At 44.0% G+C, this 23,156-nt stretch overlaps 3 pseudogenes across 3 annotated transcripts; all 3 read left to right on the top strand.

Annotated features, from left to right (window-relative positions):
• The first annotated feature begins 1,019 nt into the window (after positions 1–1,019).
• Positions 1,020–1,544, top strand: LOC308535461 (replication protein A 32 kDa subunit-like; annotated as a pseudogene). The gene has a single exon. The product of its transcript is annotated as a replication protein A 32 kDa subunit-like (transcript).
• A 797-nt stretch (positions 1,545–2,341) lies between these two features.
• Positions 2,342–3,256, top strand: LOC308527898 (small ribosomal subunit protein uS2-like; annotated as a pseudogene). Its single transcript has one exon. The product of its transcript is annotated as a small ribosomal subunit protein uS2-like (transcript).
• Positions 3,257–13,862: 10,606 nt separating this feature from the next.
• Positions 13,863–15,228, top strand: LOC308526162 (dnaJ homolog subfamily C member 7-like; annotated as a pseudogene). Its single transcript has 3 exons — positions 13,863–13,939; positions 14,097–14,561; positions 14,911–15,228. The product of its transcript is annotated as a dnaJ homolog subfamily C member 7-like (transcript).
• Positions 15,229–23,156: the final 7,928 nt, after the last annotated feature.

The following is a 23,156-nucleotide window of genomic DNA, read 5'->3' as shown; positions in this document are numbered from 1 at the left end:
AAATTCGGGTTACGAGCCAGCTTCAGATACCCCACCGCTAGTTGGCGCAGCGAATGTCACAGTGAACGCCACATCAGCCCAGCATCACGTGTCTCACTCGTTCACTTTTGATTTGACATAGGAGTAATTTGAGTTACGAGCTCCATCACGGAACGAATTAAACTTGTAAGTCAAGGTCCCACTGTATCAAGTTATACTACAAAGCCATTGTACTCAAAACAGCCTGGAACTGGCACAAGAACAGGCATATAGATCAATGGAACTGAACAGAGAATGCAGGAATCAACCAAAGCTATTATACTCAATATTTGAAATAGGAGGCAAGAGCATACAATGGAGCAGAGACAGTCTCCTCAATAAATGGTGCTGGGAAAATTGGAAAGATACATGCAAAAAAAATTAAACTAGACTTAAATATAAGTCAGGAAATCATAAAAATCCTACAAGAATTAGGCAGAAAAAAAATCAAACATATCTCGTAGCAATATGTTTACTAATACATCTCCTAGCGCAAAGGAAACTAAAGAGAAAATAAACAAATAGGGCTACATCAAAATAAAAAGCTTCTGTACAGCAAAAGAATCCATCAACAAAACAAAAAGGGAGCCCACTGTATGGGAGAACATATTTGGCAATGATACATCATTGCCAAATACATCTGATACAGAGTTTATATCCAAAATATATAAGGAACTCATACAACTTAACAAAAGGAAGACAAACAATCCAGCTAAGAAATGGGCAAAGGAGCTGCGGCCGCAACAGGGTTCTGCGGCCTCCGGCTAACCCAATGGACCGGAGCCTTCTGGGCGTCTTTCCTGAGGGAGTCGTGACCAAGATGTGGAACAAGAACCCGAGCCCAGCACATTGTACCCTGTACCATATCTCAGCTGCTTTCTGCCACTCTGGTTGATGAAGTGTTCAGAACTGGGAGTGTAGAGATATCACAGGTCACTATTGTGGGGATAATCAGACATGCTGAGAAGGCTCCAACCAACATTGTTTACAAAATAGATGACATGACAGCTGCACCCACGGATGTTCGCCAGTGGGTTGACACAGATGATGCCAGTGGTGAAAACACTGTGGTTCCTCCAGAAACGTATGTGAAAGTGACTGGCCATCTGAGATCTTTTCAGAACAAAAAAAGCCTGGTGGCCTTTAAGATCATGCCCCTGGAGGATATGAATGAGTTCACCGCACATATTCTGGAAGTAGTGAATGCACACATGATGCTGACCAAAGCTAACAGCTAGCCCTCAGCCGGGAGAGCGCCTATCAGCAATCCAGGAATGGGTGAAGCAGGGAGCTTTGGTGGGAATAGCCTCATACCGGCAAATAGCCTCACTGTGGCCCAAAACCAGGTGCTGAATTTGATTAAGGCTTGCCCAAGACCTGAAGGGTTGAACTTTCCCGACCTCAAGAATCAGCTTCAGCACATGCCTATAGCCTCAATCAAGCAAGCTGTGGATTTTTTAAGCAACAAGGGACACATCTATTCCACTGTGGATGATGATCATTTTAAATCCACAGATGCAGAATAACTGGATCTAATTAGTACCCAACATATTTTCCAGCAGGACCTATTTTCTCAGTCTGTTGTGTCCAGCTGTGCATATGTTTTGAACAGTTGACTTCTAGAAAGTAGGTTTCATCCATAAAATGTCTCAATTGACATCATTTTGAAACTTACTGCTCTTCTGTTATTTTGAAATTCAAAGTGAGATAGGCAGCTCATAGGGGTGTGAGCCAAACTGGAATTTCTTAAAAAGAAGTTACAAATTATTAGTTATAATTCCATCTGGATAGATGGAAGTAGAAAAGGGATGCTGCCAATAGAGTTGGGCAGTATTACTTAAATACTCAGGAGTCTCTATTCCTAAAATATTACCTGTTGAGTATGATTAGGGTCTGTCAGCAGAGAGCTAGCCAAGAAACCTGCTAACTTCTGCCTGGTTTTGTTCCCCATTTTGATTATGTGGTGTTACTTTCAGAATTGCACTTTTCTTCAACTTGTCATGACTGCTGCCAAGTGTTTTGGTAAATAGGAAGTTCTAGAGTGGTAGCCTCGTGTGGCACAGGAGAAAAAGTACATTCATATGTTTAATAAAATAGTTCTATTATTGTAAAAAAAAAAAAAAAGAAATGGGCAAAGGACCTAAATAGACACTTCTCAAAGTGGACATACAGATGGCCAAGAGACATATGAAAAAATGCTCAAAGTCACTCATCATCAGAGACATGCAAATTAAAATGACAATGAGCTTTCCGCACTACCCAGGGAGGGCTCCATACGGCGTTGTTCTCGGTTCCCACATAACTTAAAGGGAAACTTTTCACAATGTCCGGAGCCCTTGATGTCCTGCAAATGAAGGAGGAGGATATCCTCAAGTTCCTTGCAGCAGGAACCCACTTAGGTGGCACCAACCTTGACTTCCAAATGGAACAGTACAACTACAAAAGGAAAAGTGATGGCATCTACATCATCAATCTGAAGAGAACCTGGGAGAAGCTTCTGCTGGCAGCTCGTGCCATTGTTGCCATCGAAAACCCAGCTGACGTCAGTGTCATATCGTCCAGGAATACTGGTCAGTGAGCTGTGCTGACGTTTGCTGCTGCCACTGGAGCCACTCCTATTGCCGGCCGCTTCACTCCTGGAACCTTCACCAACCAGATGCAGGCAGCCTTCCGGGAGCCAAGACTTCTGGTGGTTACTGACCCCAGGGCTGACCACCAGCCTCTCACAGAGGCGTCTTACGTTAACCTGCCCACCATTGCTCTGTGTAACACAGACTCTCCGCTGCGCTATGTGGACATCGCCATCCCTTGCAACAACAAGGGGGCTCACTCAGTGGGTCTGATGTGGTGAATGCTGGCCCAGAAAGCACTCCACATGCGTGGCACTATCTCCCGTGAACACCCGTGGGAAGTCATGCCTGATCTTTACTTCTACAGAGATCCTGAAGAGATTGAAAAGGAAGAGCAGGCCGCTGCCGAAAAGGCTGTGACCAAGGAGAAATTTCAGGGTGAATGGACTGCTCCTGCTCCTGAGTTCACTACTGCTCAGCCTGAGGTAACAGACTGGTCTGAAGGCGTGCAGGTGCCCTCTGTACCCATTCAGCAGTTTCCTACTGAAGACTGGAGGGCTCAGCCTGCCACTGAAGACTGGTCTGCAGCCCCCACTGCTCAGGCTACTGAATGGGTAGGAACAACCACTGAGTGGTCCTAAGCTGTTCTTCCACAAATTCCTAACAGAACGGAACGAAAATAAAGTTGATGGAAAATAAACAGTTTCTAAAAAAAAAAAAAATGACAATGAGGTATCACTTTATACCTGTCAGAATGGCTACCATCAACAAATCAACAAATGACAAGTGCTGGTGAGGATGTGGAGAAAAGGAAACCTTCAGTACACTGTTGGTGGGAATGCAGACTGGTGCAGCCAATGTGAAAAACAGTATGGCCACCCTAACCGGTTTGGCTCAGTGGATGGAGCGTCAGCCTGCGGACTGAGGGGTCCCAGGTTTGATTCCGGTCAAGGGCATGTACCTTGGTTGCGGGCACATCCCCAGTAGGGGGTGTGCAGGAGGCAGCTGATCGATATTTCTTCCTCATCGATGTTTCTAACTCTCTATCCCTCTCCCTTCCTCTCTGTAAAAAATCAATAAAATATATTTTTTTAAAAAACAGTATGGCCCTAGCTGGTTTGGCTCAGTGGATAGAGCATCGACCTGTGGACTAAAGGGTCCCAGGTTCAATTCCAGTCAAGGGCACATGCTTGGGTTGCAGCTCAATCCCCAGTAGGGCATTTGCAGGAGGCAGCCAATCAATGCTTCTCTCTCATCATTGATGTTTTTATCTCTCCCTCTCCTTCCTCTCTGAAGTCAATAAAAAATATTTTTTTAAAAAGAAAGAAAACAGTATGGAGTTTCCTCAAAAAATTAAATATGAAACTGCCATTTGACCCACTGATCCCAGTTCTAGGAATATATCCTAAAAAACCAAAACACCAGTCAGAAAGAATGTATGCACCCCTATGTTCATGGTGGCACAATTTACAATAGCTATGATCTAGAAACAGCCCAAGTGCCCATCAGTAGGTGAGTGGATAAAAAAACTGTGGTACATTTATACCGTGGAATACTATGCAGCTGTAAAAAAGAGATCCTTCTTTGAGACAATCCTTCTTTGAGGGACCTGAAGAGTATCATGCTAAGGGAAATAAGCCAGTCAGAGAAAGACAAGTATCACATGATCTCATTCATATGTAGAATCTATGTAACAAAATAAACTGATGAACGAAGTGTATCCAGAGAAATGGAAGCATGGAACAAGTGGAGAATCTCAGAGGGAAAGCAGTGGAGGGTGGGTGGGTGGGAGTTAATCAACCAAAGACCTTGTATGCATGTATGCATGGCCCATGGACAAAGACTATAGGGTGGTAAAGGCCTAGGGCAGTGGTCGGCAAACCGCGGCTCGAGAGCCACATGCGGCTCTTTGGCCCCTTGAGAGTGGCTCTTTCACAAAATACCATGTGCGGCGCGCACGTACAGTGTGATTGAAACTTAGTGGCCCATGCACAGAAGTCGGTTTTCGGCCTGGACGAGTCTATTTTGAAGAAGTGGCATTAGAAGAAGTGGGGGGTGTCAGTCGTTCGGGCGGCGGGAGACACGGCACAGGCGGGCCACGGTATATGCAGCCCGAGGGAGGTACATTGTTTTGAGGTATGTTCGCTGAGGTCGACCCCTTCCAACTCTCCCATCCACACTCGTCTATCTGAAACAAGTATACAAGACAAGTGTGGATGGGAGAGTTGGAAGGGGTCGACCTCAGCGAACGTACCTCAATCAGATTGAGGACGTTTTTAGCAAAGGCCAGCTTAGGAGTACCCTAATTAAGTTAATAACAATGTACCTACCTATATAGTTTAAGTTTAAAAAATTTGGCTCTCAAAGAAATTTTAATCGTTGTACTGTTGATATTTGGCTCTGATGACTAATGAGTTTGCCGACCACTGTCCTAGGGGGATGGAGGGGCAGGAGGGGGTCAATGGGGGATAAGGGAGACATATGTAATACTTTCAACAATGAAGATTTATAAAAATAAATAAATAAATAACATATCTGGAAGCTGTTGTTTGCAAATATCTTCTCCCATTCAGTTGGTTGCTTTGTTATTTTGTTGAGTTTATACTTATTAATCCCCTTCACCCATCCTCTCACCACTTAACCCTCTGGCAACAATTAGTTTGTTTTTGTCTATGAGTCTATTTGTTTTGTTCTTTCATCTGTTTAGTTTTTCAAATTCTACTATAAGTGAAATAATACAGTGTTTGTAAAGTTAGGTTGTTTATTTGAGATTTTCTTGTTTCTTGATGTGAGCATTTATTGCTATGAACTTCCATCTTAGAATTGCTTCTGCTGCATCATATAAGTTTATCTTTCTCTCACTTATTTCACTTAGCATAATATCCTCTAGGTCATTCATGTTGTCACAAATGGCAAGATTAGCCCCGACCGGTTTGGCTCAGTGGATAGAGCATCAGCCTACAAATGGCAAGATTTCATTATTTTTTATGGCTTAGTTTTATATATAAGTACTAGTGGCCTGGTGCACAGAATTCGTGCATGGAGGTGTTCCCTCAGCCCAGCCTGCACCCTCTCCAATTTGGGACCCCTTGGGGATGGGATCCAACCTAAACCAGCAGTCGGACATCCCTCTCACAATCTGGGACCACTGGCTCCTAACCGCTCACCTGCCTGCCTGCCTGATCACCCCTAACTGCCTCTGCCTGCCTGATTGCCCCTAACCCCTCTGCCTGCCTGCCTGATCGCCCCTAACTGCCCTCCCCTGCCGGCCTGATCTCGCCCCCAACTGCCCTCCCCTGCTGGTGGCCTGATCTCTCCCACAACTGCCCTCCCCTGGCAGCCTGATCGCCCCTAACTGCCTCTGCCTACCTGATCACCCCTAACTGCCCACCCCCCTGCAGGCCTGATCTTGCCCCCAACCACCCTCCCCTGCCAGTCAGTTCTGATTGGTCAGTTTCTATGCCAGTCAGCGTCAAAAGCTCCACCTCCTAGGCAGCCATTGGCTCCTCACAATACACCCAGATTTGGTTCTGATTGGTTAGTTTTACGCCAGTCATCATCTCTGGTCCTATCTCCAGGCCTGATCAGAGAGGTGGGGCTGATCAGCAGCCCCAACAGAGGCACGAGAGAAATAGAGGCGCAGCTGCTGGAAAAGTCCGGGGAGAAAGAGAGAGGCAACAGCTGCCATGGGGGCTGCGGATCAGACCCTGCCTCTCTCTCTGGGCCTCTCTCTGAGCCTGATCCGCAGCCCCCTCAGCAGTCAGTGCTGGGTTGCCACACCTGCACCAGCGGCAGTCAGTGCTGGGTCGCCACGGCAAACCAGCACTGACTTCAGGACTGACTTCTGGTGTTCGGTGGAGCCTTCAGTCGGTCGTTATGGACCCTAGATTTTTATATATTAGGATATTATATATATATATATATATATATATATATATATATATATTCCTTATGCATTCATATATGATGGGCACTTAAGTGCATATAGAAGGAACATACCTCAACTGAATAATAGCCATATATGACAAGCCCACAGCTAATATACTATTCAATGATTAAAGAAATTGAAAAAGGCACAAATAAATAAAAGGTATTGCATGCTCATGGATTGGAAGAATTGATATTGTTAAAATGTCCATACTAGCTACCCAAAACAAACTACAGACTTGATGCAATCCTTATAAAAATTTCAATGCCATTTTTCACAGAAATAGAACAAACAATCCTAAATTTGTATAGAATAAAAAAAAGACCCTGAATAGGCATAGCAATATTGAGAAAAAAGAACAAATCTGGAGACATCATGCTTCCTGATTTCAAGCTATATCACAAAGCTATAGTAATCTAAACATTATGGTATTGGCATAAAAACAGACACATAGATCAATGTAACAGAATTAAAGGCACACATAAATGGTCAACTCATTTATAATATACAATGGGAAAAGGACATACTCTTTAATAAATGATGTTGGAAAACCTGAACAGCAATAATTCAAAAGAATAAATCTGACCCACTCTCTTACACCATACACAAAAGTTAACTCAAAATAGATCAAAGACTTGAACATAAGACCCAAAACCATAAAATTCCTACAAGAAAACATGGGCAGTAAGCTTGTTGACATCAGTCTTGGCAATGATTTTTTGTATTTGACACCACAAGTAAGAGCAACAAAAGCAAAAATAAACAAGTGGGACTACATTAAACTGAAACACTTCTGCACAACAAAGAAAACTAATCAACAAAATGAAAAGCAATTTACTAAGTTGTATAAAATTTATACAACTTAAGAGGAAAAATATCCAATTTTTAAAATGGGCAGACTATCTGTAGAGACATTTTTCCCAAGAAGACATACAGATGGCCAACAAGTACATGAAATGGTGCTCAACATCACTAACCACCAACAAAATGTAAACCAAAACCACAGTAAGATATCACCTTACACCTGTTAGAATGGCTATTATCAAAAAGATAAGAAATAGCTAGTGTTGGAAAGGATGGAAAGAGCAGGGGATTCTTGTTCACACTGTTGGCAGGAATGTAAATTGGTGCCGCCACTATGGAAAACAGTATGGAGACTCCTCAAAAAATTAATTATAGAACTACCGAGGCCCCCTGTGCCCATCAATGCACAGGGCGCACTTGGGAGCCTCTGTGAGCCCTGGCTAGGTGCAATCTTAGACAAACAGGGGTGCAATACGGGGCTGTAGAAACTCTGAATACCCTCTTCCGGGATACCTGCTCACAGACACCTTGATCACGTGGCTTCAGTGCCAGGGCCCTTCAGCGTGCATCAGTACACCCTGATGGCAAACGCACCGCGGTGCCCCTGTGAGCTGCCACTGGGGACACGTGTATCCAACCACGGAAGCAGCAACAGCAAAAGCTGAGTCTCCCCACCCCACAGTTACAGAACTCTGGACACCACAGTCACGCCTCTCTAGAGCACAGGCCACCTGAGTCCCACCACCCCAACAGATAGCTTCTGGGTGCCACTGTGAGTCCCCGCTGGGCATGCAAGATTTCAACCAAGGGTGCAAGACAGCAAAACTTGGGACACCGCCCTCCATGGCTGCTGACTTCTAGACACTGCAGTTGCGCCTTTCCAGCTCGCAGACTTACATCAAGAGAACCCAAATAGCTCAAGTAGGGAGCTATGCTAGGTTACCAAGCCCAGGAGACCTGAGAGATCACACCAGTAGCACCATCCCCAAAAGAACCTGGGTAGCAAAGCAATCGGATCTACAATTAAAACATTACAGCAAAACATGGGAAGACAAAAAAGCAATCCCCAAAGGAAAGAAAAAGAGGAATCACTAGAAAGGGAGTTAAATGAAATTGAGACTAGTAACATGTCAGAGAAAGAATTCATAGTAATGGTTATAAGGATGCTCAAACAGCTGGAGGACAAATACACACAACTCAACAAGAATTATAAGGAGCTGAATGAGAATGTCACCAACATGAAAAGGAACCAAGAGGAAATGAAGAAGGACATAGCTGCAATAAAGAACATGATGGAAGGCTTAAACAGAAGACTAGAAGAGGCTGAGGACCGCATCAGCGTATTAGAAGACAAGGTAGGAAAAAACACACAAACACAGCAGCAACTGGAAAGAAAATTTAAAAAGCAAGAGGAGAGCCTAAGGGAGCTTTGGGACAATACAAAACAAAACAACATTTGCATAATAGGGGTACCAGAAGGAGAGAAAGAGACACAAGGAATAGAAAACCTGTTTTGAAGAAATAATGACAGAAAACTTTCCTGATATTGGCAAGAAAAAAACTGCGCAAGTCCAAGAAGCACATAGAGTCCCAAACAAGATGAACCACAAAAGACTGACACCAAGACACATCATAATTAAATTGGCAAACACCAACGACAAAGTAAGAATTTTTAAAAAAAAATTTTTTTATTGATTTTTAGAGAGAGAAGAAGTGAAAGGGAGAGAGATAGAAACATCGATGAGACAGAAAGTCATTGATTGGCTGCTTTCTTCACGGACCCACACTGGGGATCAAGCCTGCAAGCTGGGCATGTGCCCTGACCAGGAATCGAACCAGCGACTTCCTGGTTCCTGGGTCGATGCTCAACTGTTGAGCCACACCAGCTGGACCAAAGTAAGAATTTTAAAGGCTGCCAGAGAGAGACAGAAAGTTGATACCTACAAGGGTTCTCCTATTAGAATATCAACTGATTTCTCAACAGAAACACACCGAGCCAGAAGGGAATGGAATGAAATATACAAAGTGATGCAAAGAAGGGACTGAATCCAAGAATACTTTACCCAGCAAGGCTATCATTCAAATTTCAAGGTGGAATCAATAGCTTCACAGACAGAAAAAGGGCTAAGAGAGTTTATTACCACCAAGCCAGCAATGCAAGAAATTCTAGAGGGACTGCTTTAAAAAGAACAAACTGAAAGGTAAGAAGAAACACAAACATTAAGAATAAAAATAATGACAAACAAGTACTTATCAATAATAACATTAAATGTAGATAGATTAAATGCTCCAATCAAAAGACATAGATGAATGGATAAGAAAACAAGCTGAATGGATAAGAAAACATGACCCATATATTTCTGTCTGCAAGAGACCCACCTCAGAACAAAGGATTCACACAGACTGAGAGTGAAGGGATGGAAAAAAATTTTTCAGGCAAATGGAAATGAGAAAAAAGCTGGGTTTGCAATACTCATAGCTAACAAAATAGATCTCAAAGTAAAGGCCATAAGAAGAGATAAGGAAGGCCTATACATAATACTAAAGGGAGCAATTCAACAAGAAGATATAACTCAGGTAAACATATATGCACCCAATACAGGAGCACCCAAATACATCAAAAACTTCTGGAACATATCAAGGGAGAGATCGATAGCAATACAGTCATAGTAGGTGACTTTAATATCCCACTGACACCACTGGATAAATCCTCTAAACAAAAAATCAGCAAAGAAACAGCAATCCTAAATGACTCCCTAGATCAGATGGACTTAATTGACATTTTCAGAATATTTTACTCCAAACCTACAGAATATACATTCTCCTCCAGTGCACATGAGACATTTTCAAAAATAGACCACATATTAGGACACAGGCAAAGTCTCTTCAAATTCAAGAGGATAGAAATCATAAAAAGCATCTTCTCAGATCACAATGTCATAAGACTAGAAATTAACTACAATAAAAACAATGGAAAAAAAATCAAACACTTGGAGGCTAAATAACATGCTATGAAACAATGATTGGGTTACCAAAGAGATCAAGAAGAAATAAAAAGCATCCTGGAAACAAATGACAATGAAAACACGACAATCCAAAATCCATGTCACACAGTGAAAGCAGTCCTGAGAGGGAAGTTCATAGCTCTACAGGCCTACCTCCAAAAACAATAAAAACTGGTAGTAAATTATCTAACCTTGCAACTTAAAGAATTAGAAAGAGAGCAACAATAAAAGCCCACAATATTCAGAAGGAAGGAAATAATAAAGATCAGAGCAGAAATAAACAACATAGAGACAAAAAACAAACAAACAAAAAAACAATACAAAAGATCAATGAAACCAAGAGCTGGTTCTTTGAAAGGATAAACAAGATTGATGATTCTCTAACCAGGCTTACCAAGAAACAAAGAGAGAGGACCCAAATAAACAAAATCAGAAATGAAAGAGGTGAAGTAACAACTGATCCTACTGATATACAAAGGGTAATAAAAAATATACTAAGAACAACTCTACTCCAACAAACTGGACAACCTCGACAAAATGTACACATTCTTAGAAAAATACAAGCTTCCAAAACTCAATCAGGAAGAATCAAAAAATCTAAATAGGCTTATAACTACTGATGAAATTGAAACAGTAATCAAAAAACTTCCAGCAAACAAAAGCCCTGGACCAGATGGCTTCACAGGGGAGTTTTACCGAATATTCGAAGAACTAAAACGAATCCCTCTCAGACTATTCCAAAAAATTCAAGAGTAAGGCACACTTCCAAGCTCTTCTATGAAGCCAGCATTACCCTAATCCCAAACCAGATAAAGACACTACAAAGAAAGAGAATTACAGGCCAATATCCCTGATGAACATAGATGCTGAAATCCTCAATAAAATTCTAGCAAACCGGATCCAGCATTACATTAGAAAGATCATACACCATGACCAAGTGAGATTTATTCCAGGGATGCAAGGTTAGTACAATATCTGCAAATCAATAAACATGATACATCACATAAACAAATTGAGAGACAAAATCACATAATCATATCAATTGATGCAGAAAAGGCATTTGACAAAGTCCAACACTCTTTTCTGATAAAAACGCTCAGCAAAGTGGGAATAGAAGAATCATACCACAACATAATAAAAGCCTTATATGACAAACCTACAGCCAACATCATACTCAATGGACAAAAACTAAAACCATTTCCCTTAAGAACAGGAACAAGAGACAGGGATGCCCACTTTCACCACTCCTGTTCAACATAGTACTGGAAGTGCAAGCCAGAGCAATCAGACAAGAAGAAGAAATAAAAGGCATCCAAATTGGAAAAGAAGAAGTAAAATTGTCATTATTCACAGATGACATGATACTGTACATAGAAAACCCTAAAGACATAAAAAAATTATTAGACTTAATAAATGAATTTGGCAACACAGCAGGATACAAAATTAATGCCAAGAAATCTATGGCATTTTTATACACCAATAGTGAACTTATAGAAGTAGAGATTAAAAAAACAATCCCATTTACCATTGCGCAAAAATAAAGATACCTAGGAATTAACTTAACTAAGGAGGTAAAAGACGTCTATTCAGAAAACTACAGCATGTTGAAAAAGGGATAGAGGAGGACATAAACAGTTGGAATAACATACCGTGTTCATGGATTGGTATAATCAACATCATTAAAATGTCCATACTACCCAAAACAATCCATAGATTCAATGCACTCCCCATTAAAATACCAGCAGCATATTTCACAGATCTAGAAAGAACTCTCCAAAAATTCATCTGGAATAAAAAAAGACCCCCAATAGCTGCAGCGATCCTGAGAAAGAAGAACAAAGTAGGAGGAATCTCAATACCAGATATCAAGATGTATTACAAAGCCACTGTTCTCAAAACTGCCTGGTACTGGCACAAGAACAGACATATAGACCAATTGAATAGAATAAAGAACCCAGAAATCGACCCAAACCACTATGCTCAATTCATATTTAACAATGGAGGCAGGAACATACAATGGAGTCAAGATAGTCTCTTCAATAAATGGTGCTGGGAAATTTTGTCAGACACATGCAAAAAAAAGAAACTAGACCACCAACTTACACCATACACAAAAATAAACTCAAAATAGACCAAGGACTTAAACATAAGACAGGAAACCATAAAAATGTTAGAGGAATCCACAGGTAGCAAAATCTCAGATATATGCCGAAGCATTATCTTCACCAATACAGCTCCTAGGGCAATGGAAACTAAAGAGAAAATAAACAAATAGAACTACATCAAGATAAAAAGCTTCTGCACAGCAAAAGAAACCATCAACAAAACAATAAGAAAACCCACTGCATGGGAGAACATATTTGCCAATGTTATCTCCGATAAGGGTTTAATCTCCAAAATTTACAGGGAACTCATACAACTTAACAAAAGGAAGATAAACAACCCAATCAAAAAATGAGCAACAGACCTAAATAGACACTTTTCAAAAGAGGACATAAGGAAGGCCAAGAGACATATGAAAACATGCTCACAGTCACTCATCATCCGAGAGATGCAAATCAAAACAACAATGAGGTACCATCTCACACCTGTCAGAATGGCTATCAACAACAAATGAAAAGTGCAGGTGAGGATGCGGAGAAAAAGGAACCCTCATACATTGCTGGTAGGAATGCAGACTGGTGCAGCCACTGTGGAGAACAGTATGGAGTTTCCTCAAAAAACTAAAAATGGAACTTCCATTTGACCCAGTGATCCCACTTCTAGGAATATATCCCAAGAAACTAGAAACACCAATCAGAAAGGATATATGCACCCCTATGTCCATAGCAGCACAATTTACAATAGCTAAGATTTGGAATCAGCCTAAGTGCCCATCAGCAGATGAGTGGGTTAAAAAACTGTGGTACATCTACACAATAGAATACTATGCTGCTGTAAAAAGGAAGGAACTCCTACCATTTGCAACAGCATGAATGGAACTGGAGAGCATTATGCTAAGTGAAATAAGTCAGTCAGAGAAAGATAAATATCACATGATCTCATTCATTTGTGGATTATAATGAACAACATAAACCGATGAACAAAAACAGATCTAGAGACAGAGAAACATTGATCAGATGCTCAAACCTCAGAGGGAGGGTAGGGGAGAGTAGGGATAAGGGGGAGAGATCAACCAAAGGACCTGTATGAATGCATATAAGCATAAGCGATGGACACAGACAACAGGGGGTGAGGGTGAGGGCAGACTGGGGGCTGGGGGGCAATAGGGGAATAAGGACACATTTGTAATACCTTAATCAATAAAGAAAAAAATAAAAAGGAAAAAATGAATTAAAAAAATAGAACTACCATATGATCCAGCAATTCCATTTCTGGATATTTATCCAAAGAAAATGAAAACACTGACTCAAAAAGACATATACACTCCCGTATTCATTGCATTATTTACAATAGCTAAGATATGGAAACAACCTAAATGTCCATAGATGGATGAATGGATAAAGAAAATGTGGACTCTCTGGTCTAGGCCGTAAGATGGTGGCTGCCCTGGGGTGTGATGTGGTAATGGCAGCGACCAAACCAGAGCTGCCTGACGAAGAAAAGCGAAGAAGATTTTAGAATATTGGAAAACAATGGTCAGTGGCTGCCTAGGTGCCTTGTGGTCTGATGCAGAGTCCCTCTGAGAGCCCATTTCTCCCTTACTCCACTAATGTTTGTCCCCTTTCTCCAGTGCTGAGTGATGCGGAAGTTACTCAGAGGTCATTCCAGGGAAGCAGAGTCTTTCAAGGAACAAAGAAATGCATACTATACCAAGAAAGATTACAGTGAAGCTTGTAAGTATTATATAAAAGCCATAGATATGTGTCCTAAAAATGCTAGCTATTATGGGAATCAAGCAGCTACCTTGATAATGCTCAGAAGGTTCCAGGAAACTCTTGGAAATGCACAGCAGTCAGTGAGGTTGGATGACAGTTTCATAGAGACATCTACAAGAAGGCAAATGCCACCTATCGTTAGGGACTGCCATGGCAGCATGTTGCAGTTTCCAGAGAGCCCTAGAATTAGATCACAAAAATGCTCAGGAGCCACAGGCATTCCAGAATGCCAATGCAGTCAGAGAATATGAGGGAACAGTAGAAATGGATTTTGAGAAGTGGGGTTTTCAGAAAGTGGTTTTCTGCATGGATCATGCCCTACAATTTGCTTGCCATCACTTCAATATCCTCAAAGCAGTCCTTAGCTAGTTTGGTTCAGTGGGTAGAGTGTCAGCCTGAGGACTGAAGGGTCTGGGGTTCAATTCCGGTCAAAGGCATGTATCTTGTACCTCGGTTGCAGGCTCAATCCCTGCCCCCATTGGGGCATGTGCAGGGGATGTGTCTCTCTCATATCGGTGTTTCTCTCTCTCTCTCTCTCACTCTCTCTCTCTCTCTCTCTCACTCTCTCTCTCTCTCTCTCTCTCTCTCTCCCCCCCCCCTTCCCTTCCACTTTCTCTAAAAATCAGTGTCTGTGTGTGGGGGGGGGGGAGGGCGGGGGGGGGGGGTACTCGGGTAAGAATTAACAACAACAAAAATCCTCAAAGCAGAATGTTTAGCAATGCTGGGCATTATCCAGAAGCACAATCTGTGGCCAGTGACATTTTATGAATGGATTCCACGAATGCGGATGATCTGTATGCATGAGGTCTTTGTCCTTATTATGAAGATTATATTGAGAAGGTGGTTCAGTTTTTTGTACAGGCTCTCAGGATGGCTCCTGACCATGAAAAGGCCTGTGTTGCTTGCACAAATGCCAAAGCACTGAAAGCAAAGAAGATGGGAATAAAGCCTTTAAAAAAGGAAATGACAAGCTAGCATATGAACTGTACACAGAAGCCCTAGGGATAGACCCCAAATATATATAAAGATTACTACAAGATTCTGGGAGTGAACAAGAAAGCCTCTGAGGATAAGATCAAGAAAGCTTATTGGAAACGGGCCTTGATGCACTGTCCACATCGGCACAGTGGAGCCATTGCGGAAGTTCAGAAGGAGGAGAAGAAAAAGTTCAAGGAAGTAGGAGACGCTTTTACCATCTTCTCTGATCCCAAGAAAAAGACTCGCTATGACAGTGGACGGGACCTAGAGGAGGAGGAGGGCATGAATATGGGTGATTTTGATGCAAACAATATCTTCGAGGCATTCTTTGGTGGTCCTGGGGGCTTCAGCTTTGAAGTATCTGTCCAGGGAATTTCTTTTTTTCAATTTGGCTAATAAAAGGAAACAATCTAGAACCCATAAAATGCTGACTTGTTCAGTTTAACCTTGGATGTGGACACAATTCACCTCCTCCTTTCATCATGTCTCCTTGTACTTAGAGCAGTTTAGTTTGCTCAGTTGGATGCCCTGTGTCTGTGAGTGGGGTGAAGGAAAGGGAGTCAGTGCTGAAGACTATGGGGAAGGGAAGGAGGTGGAGGGATGAACAGGGAGGCAGCTTGTGAGATTTGTTTCACTGTTTAACTTTATTTTTTAAAATGTTAAGAGGGGCCCTAACCGGTTTGGCTCAGTGGATAGAGCGTCGGCCTGTGGACTCAAGGGTCCCAGGTTTGATTCCGGTCAAGGGCATGTACCTTGGTTGAGGCACATCCCCAATAGGGGTGTGCAGGAGGCAGCTGATCGATGTTTCTCTCTCATTGATGTTTCTAACTCTCTATCCCTCTCCCTTCCTCTCTGTAAAAAATCAATAAAATATATTTTTTTAAAATGTTAAGAGGGGAAAAATGTAGTATATCTACAATAGAATACTATTCAGCCATTAAAAATAATGCAGTTTTGTCATTTGAGCCAACATGGATGAACCTTGAGGGTTTTATGCTAAATTCAATAAGTCAAAGAGAAAGAAAAATACCATAAGATCTCACTTATATGTGGAATTGAAGAAAAAAAAAAAGCTCAAACAAAGGAGCTCATGGATACAGAGAACAGATTGGTGATCACCAGAGGCAGGGGGTGGGAAGTGGGGGAGGGAGAAATAGGTGAAGGAGGTTAAAAATAATAAACATCCAACTATAAAATAAATTAGTCATAGGGATGTAATATAGAGCCTAATGACTATAGTAATCTACACTAATAAAAGAGAAACATGCAAATTAACCATCACTCTGCCACGCTGCTACACACACCAGCCAATCGGGAGCAAGTATGCAAATTAACCCAACTAAGATTGAGGCTGCCACAGAGCTGGAGCGAGCAGGAGGCTTGGGTTGCCCCCAGCGATGGATGAAGCCAAGCTTCCCGCCTGCCCTGGCCGGCCTTGGGCTCCACTCAAGGCTACAAAGTTTCAATTATAGAAGATAAATAAATCCCAGATACCTGCTTCCAGCCTGCCCTGGCCTCTGCTTGAGGAGGCACTGAAAAACAAACAAAAACAAAAACAAAAAAAGGAGAGGCTGGGAGCTTGGGTCACCAGGGGGCATGGCCAGCCTGAAAACGGCCCTCAGCCCCTCACCCAGGCTGGCCACACCTCCATGGGGTGAGGGTTCCCACTGGGGGGCTTGACCAGCCTGAAAACAGCCATCAGCCTCTCACCCAGGCTGGCCAGGCACCCCAGCAAGACCCCCACCCTGATCCAGGACACCCTTCAGGGCAAACCAGCCAGCCCCCAACCGTGCACCAGGTCTCTATCTATTCTAATAAAAGGGTAATATGCTAATTAGACTGGGAGACCTTCCAGACGTTCTTCTGGACAAAGCCATGGTGGCGGGGCCTAGGTAGAGGCAGTTAGAAGCCAAGAGGGGAGGGCAGTTGTGGGTAATAAGGCTGATGGGGGGCGGGGCCACTGGGGGTAAGCAGACTAGCAGGGGGGCCAGTTGGGGGCAAGCAGGTCATCAGTGGGGGTCAGTAGGAGGTGATGAGGACAGCGATGGGGGGCAATTTGGAGTGAGCAGGGGGGCAGTTGCGGATGAGCAGGCCAGCGGAGAGGGGATGTGGGGGTGAGCAGGCCAGCAGGGGGCAGTTGGGGGTGAGCAGACCGGCAGGCAGAGTGGTTAGGGGCAATCAGACAGGCAGGCAGGCAGGCAGGTGAGTGGTTAGGAGCCAGCAGTCCCGGATTGTGAGAGGGATGTCTGACTGTCAGTTTAGGCCCAATCCCTGTAAACTGGCAGTAGGACATCCTTCGAGGGGTCCCAGATTGGAGAGGGTGCAGGCTGGGCTGAGGGACATCCACCCCCCCCCCCGCACAAATTTCATGCACAAGGCCACTAGTAATACTATAATACTGTAATACAGTATAATACTATAATACCATATTGTATATTTGAAAGTTGCTTTGAGAATAGATACTAAAAGTTCTCATCACAAAGAAAAAAAAATGTAACTATATATGATGATGGATTTTACCTAACTTTATTGTGATCACTTCACAATATATACTAACTAGAGGCATGAAATTCGTGCAAGGGGCTTGTCCCCCGCCACCTTGGCTTCGTCAGGAAGCTCGACCGAAAAGTCATCCCGTCTAATTAGCATATCTAATTAGCATATTATAGATATTGAATTATTTGTAATATACCTGAAACTAATATGACATTACATGTTAATTATATCTAAACTAAAAAATGGAAAATAACATGTGTTAGTGAGGATGTGGGAGAAATTGTAACCTTTGTGTATTGTTAATGGGAACATAAAATGGTGCAGTCACTGTGTAACATGGTTTGGTGGTTCCTCAAAAAGTTGAACATAGAATTCATATGACCCAGTAATTCCACTCCTAGGTATGTACCCAAAAGAATTAAAAACAGGTGTTCAAACAAAAAATTTGTACAGTAAATTTATAGCAGCATTATTTTCTATAGTTAAAAGGTAGAAATAACCCAAATGTCCAACAACAGATAACAAAATGTGCTATAGGCACACAATGAAATATTATTCATCCATCAGAAAGAAACATTCTGATGCATTCTGGTGCAGCAGGATAAACCTTAAAAACATACTAAATGGGGAGAAACTAAGATGGCGGCATAGATAAACACCGGGAAATTGCTGCCTCCCACAACAACTTCAAAAAAAACAACGTAAAGACAAAACGAACATCATCCAGAACTACAGGAAGGCTGGCTGAGTGGAAATTCTACAACTAGAAGGAAAGAAAAGCACGCTGAGAGCCAGAGGAGCTGCGGAAGTAAAGTGCAGAGGTACGGAGGCTCGCGCGCGCAGAAAGGGGATGGCACCTGAGGATGTGGCTGTCTTTTTGAATCGGGAGGGAGTCACAAGCTCCCGACTGCTCTGAACTCTGGTTCCAGGAAGTCTCTGGGGACCCAGGACTCATACGGGGAGAAACTGGACTGTCTGGCAGCGGGCAGAACTCGGAACTTGAGGTCGGCTTTCCCTCAGAGGTGCTTGCAGCAATTACCCGGACACTCAGATGCGGGCCCCTTAGGGCAGGGCTGAGAATCCGCCATAGCGCCTTGCTCCGCCCTGTGATTCCCTGAGACCCCACCCCACCCAGGCTGCAGCAGAGGCTTTTGCATATGAATGCCCCGGCCCTTTGCAACCTGAAAACTACCTAACTGCAGCTGGGCCAGACAGACCCAGAACTTCCAAGAGAAGGCCCAAGGCCCCACAGCGGCTTGCATTGCTTCACAGCTGGGCCTCATCAGGGTACCTCCAAACTCCAAAAAAGGAAGGGGAATCTCCAGTTCTCTTCGTAGCTCCTGCTGTGTAACCTCAGGCAGAGGCTAGATTAGCACCTCCTTAGGTCCAAGAGCCAGTGTACCCAGTGGTCAGAGGGGGACCATCCAGATTACAACTCCTCAGATCCATAAGGGACACACTCAGGGTGCAGACTCAGTGAGCACCAAAACCCCACTGAAGCAAGTCTTGCCCCAGAAGGGTGTCTTCAGCACAGAAGTTCTCCCACTGCAGACACAGCTGATTTTCACTGCCAATTGGCCTGGAGGTCAATTCCTCCCAGTGATCCTACAACAATCAAGGCATAACTACAACAAGACTGTGCACAAAGCCCACAAGGGGGTGCACCAAGAGTGTCCACCTCAGGTAAGTGGGGAGGCTGAGCCACTGGGCCCTACAGGACACCTAGCACACAAAACTACTCTACCAACACAGGGAAGCATAAAAAATGCGGAGACAAAGAAACAGGTCACAAATTACAGAAATGGAGGAAAGCAAACGACTAGATATAGAGTTCAAGGCCACATTTATAAGGTTTTTCAAGAATTTTATGGAAACCGCCGATAAATTTAGTGAGATCCTCAATAAATCTAGTGAGACTCTCGAGGATATGAAAAAGGACCAACTAGAAATTAAGCATACACTGACTGAAATAAAGAATAATATACAGAGATCCAACAGCACAAAAGAGGATCCCAAGAATCAAATCAAAGATTTGAAATACAAAGAAACAAAAAAGACCCAACTGAAAAAGAAAAAAGAAAAAAGATTCCAAAAATATGAAGATAGTGTAAGGAGCCTCTGGGACAACTTCAAGCGTACCAACATCAGAATTATAGGGGTACCAGAAGAAGAGAGAGGGCAAGATATTGAAAACCTATTTGAAGAAATAATGACAGAAAACTTCCCCTACCTGGTGAAAGAAATAGACTTACAAGTCCAGGAAGTGCAGAGAACCCCAAACAAAAGGAACCCAAAGAGGACCACACCAAGACACATCATCATTAAAATGCCAAGAGCAAAAGACAAAGAGAGAATCTTAAAAGCAGCAAGAGAAAGACAGCCAGTTACCTATAAGGGAGTACCCATACTACTGTCAGCTGATTTCTCAACAGAAACCATGCAGGCCAGAAGAGAGTGGCAAGAAATATTCAAAGTGATGAATGCCAAGAACCTACAACCAAGATTACTTTACCCAGCAAAGCTATCATTCAGAATAGAAGGTCAGATAAAGATCTTCACAGATAAGAGAACGCTAAAGGAGTTCATCACCACCAAACCAGCATTATATGAAATGCTGAAAGGTATTCTTTAAGAAGAGGAAGAAGAAAAAGGAACTCTTACCATTTGTCACAGCATGGATGGAACTGGAGAGCAGATAAATACCACAGGATCTCACTCATTTGTGGAATATAATGAACAACATAAACTGATGAACAAGGACTGATCCAGAGACGGAGAGGCATTGATTGGACTGTCGGGCCTTGGAGGGAAGGAAGGGGAGGGTGGGGGTAAGGGGGAAAGACCAACTAAAGGACTTATATGCAAGCATATAGGCCTAACCAATGGACACGGACAACGGGGGCGGGGGGGTAGGGTGAGGGCATGAATGGGGCGTGGGGGGGTAGAGGGTAACGTGGGGATAAGAACACATATGTAATATCTTAATCAATAAAAAATATATAAAAAAACATACTAAATGAGATAAATCATATGCAGAAGGGCAAATATTGTATGATTCCACTTAGCCTATCTAATAAAAGAGAAACATGGTAATTAGCCGTACGTCTACTACCCTTTTCATTGGCTAATCAGGGTGATATGCAAATTAACGGCCAGCCAAGATGGCGGCCGGCTGCCAGGCAGCTTGAAGTTAACATGAGGCTTGCTTGCTTCAGTGACGGATGACTCCAACGTTCCCCGCCTGCTGCTGCTGGGCTCTGAGCTGCTAAGAAACATTGTTACAAATATAGAAGCTAAACAAAACCCCAGAAACCTGTTTTCAGTCAGCCGGGATCTCAGAGCTGGAGTCGCAACAAAGTTTCAAATACAGAAAGTAAACAAAGCCAGAAACCTGCTTTCAGCAGCGAGGTCTCACAGCTAAAGACGGCTCTCAGCTCCAGTGACAGCCATAAATCCAAGAATAAAAAAAAAAAAGGAAAAAAGGAGCGGTTGGGAGCTTCAGTCACCCGCCAGCCTGAAAACGGCCCTCAGCCCCTCACCCAGACTGGCCAGGCACCCAAGCGGGACCCCCACCCTGATCCAGGACACCCTTCAGGGCAAACCAGCTGGCCCCCACCCGTGCACCAGGCCTCTATCCTATATAGTAAAAGGGTAATAAGCCTCACAGCACTGGGATCAGCAGAGACGCGAGGCCTCCCGGCACCGGGATCAGTGTGACAGGGGGCAGCGCCCAAACCCCCTGATTGCCCTGCAGCTCTGTGTGTGACAGGGGGCGGGGCCACAACCTCCCTATCCGCCCTGCTCTGTTCGTGACAGGGGAAGGCACCCCAACCCCCTGAGCAGCCCTGCTCTGTGCCTGATGGGGGGAGCTCCCCAACCCCCTGATCGGCCCTGCTCTGTGTGTGACAGGGTGCGGCCCCCCAACCCCCCATGGGCCCTGCTCTGTGTGTGACCCGGTGGAGCCGCAACCTACCCATCGTCCCTGCCCTGAGTGTGACAGGGGGGAGTGCCCCAACCCCCTGATTGGCCCTGCTCTGTGCGTGACAGGGTGGCGCCCCAACCTCCCCATCGACCATGTCTTGAGTGTGACGGGGACGGCGCCCCAACCCCCCAATTGGCCCTACCCTGAGTGTGACTGAGGGTGGCATCACAACCTCCTGATCGGCCCTGCTCTGTGCATGACAGGGGGGAGCTCCTCAACCCCCTGATCGGCCCTGCTCTGTGTGTGACAGGGTACAGAGCCCCAACCCCCCTGATGGGCCCTGCTCTGTGCATGACAGGGGGCAGCGCCCCAACCCCCTGATCGGCCGGCTCTGTATGTGACAGGGGTGGCACCACAACCCCCTGATCCACTCTGCTCTGTGCGTGACAGGGGTTGGCTCCGCAACCTCCCCATCGACCCTGCCTTGAGTATGTTGGGGCGGCGCCCCAACCCCCCAATCGGCCCTACTCTGAGTGTGACTGAGGGTGGCATCGCAACCTCCTGATCCGCCCTGCTCTGTGCATGACAGGGGGCGGCGCCCCAACTCCCCAATCGGCCCTGCTCTGAACCCGACCAGGGGCTGCGGGGCAGGCACCTAGGGATTGGGCTTGCCCTCTGCCACCCGGGAGTGGGCCTAAGCCAGCAGGTCGTTATCTCCCGAGGGGTCCCAGACTGTGAGAGGGCACCAGCCGGGCTGAGGGACCCCCCCTCACCCCCCCGAGTGCACAAATTTTTGTGCACCGGGCCTCTAGTACTAGTATAAGTACCTAGAATAGGCAAATTCATAGAGAAAAAAAGCATCATAGGGGTTACCAGGAGTGGTGAGGGAGTGTAGAATGCAGAATTATTGTTTAAAAGGTACAAAGTTCCTGTGTGGAATGATAAAAAAAGAAAAATGTTCTAAAAATGGCTTGGCTGATGCAGATCAGTTGTTGAGCATTGACCCATGAACCAAGAGGTTGCTGGGTTTTTTGTTGTTGTTGTTGTTGTTGTTTTAAATTAAATCTTTATTGTTCAGATTATTACATTTGTTCCCCTTTTTTCCCCACATAGCTCCCCTCCACCCGGTTCCCACGCCACCCTCTGCCCTAACCCCCTACCCCCACTGTCCTCATCCATAGGTGTACAATTTTTGTCCAGTCTCTTCCCGCACCCCCCACACTCCTTTCCCCCTGCCAGAAATAGTCAGTCCACTCCCTTTCTATGCCCCTGATTCTATTATATTCACCAGTTTATTCTGTTCATTAGATTATTTATTCACTTGATTTTTAGATTCACTTGTTGATAGATGTGTATTTGTTGTTCATAATTTGTATCTTTACCTTTTTCTTCTTCTTCCTCTTCTTAAAGGATACCTTTCAGCATTTCATATAATACTGGTTTGGTAGTGATGAACTCCTTTAGCTTTTTCTTATCTGTGAAGCTCTTTATCTGACTTTCAATTCTGAATGATAGCTTTGCGGATAAAGTAATCTTGGTTGTAGGTTCTTGGCATTC

Source organism: Myotis nattereri (assembly GCF_964212035.1).
Source record: "Myotis nattereri genome assembly, chromosome: 1".
NCBI lineage: Eukaryota > Metazoa > Chordata > Mammalia > Chiroptera > Vespertilionidae > Myotis > Myotis nattereri.
Note: the sequence above shows the minus strand (reverse complement) of the source record. Positions and strands in the feature narration are given on the sequence as shown.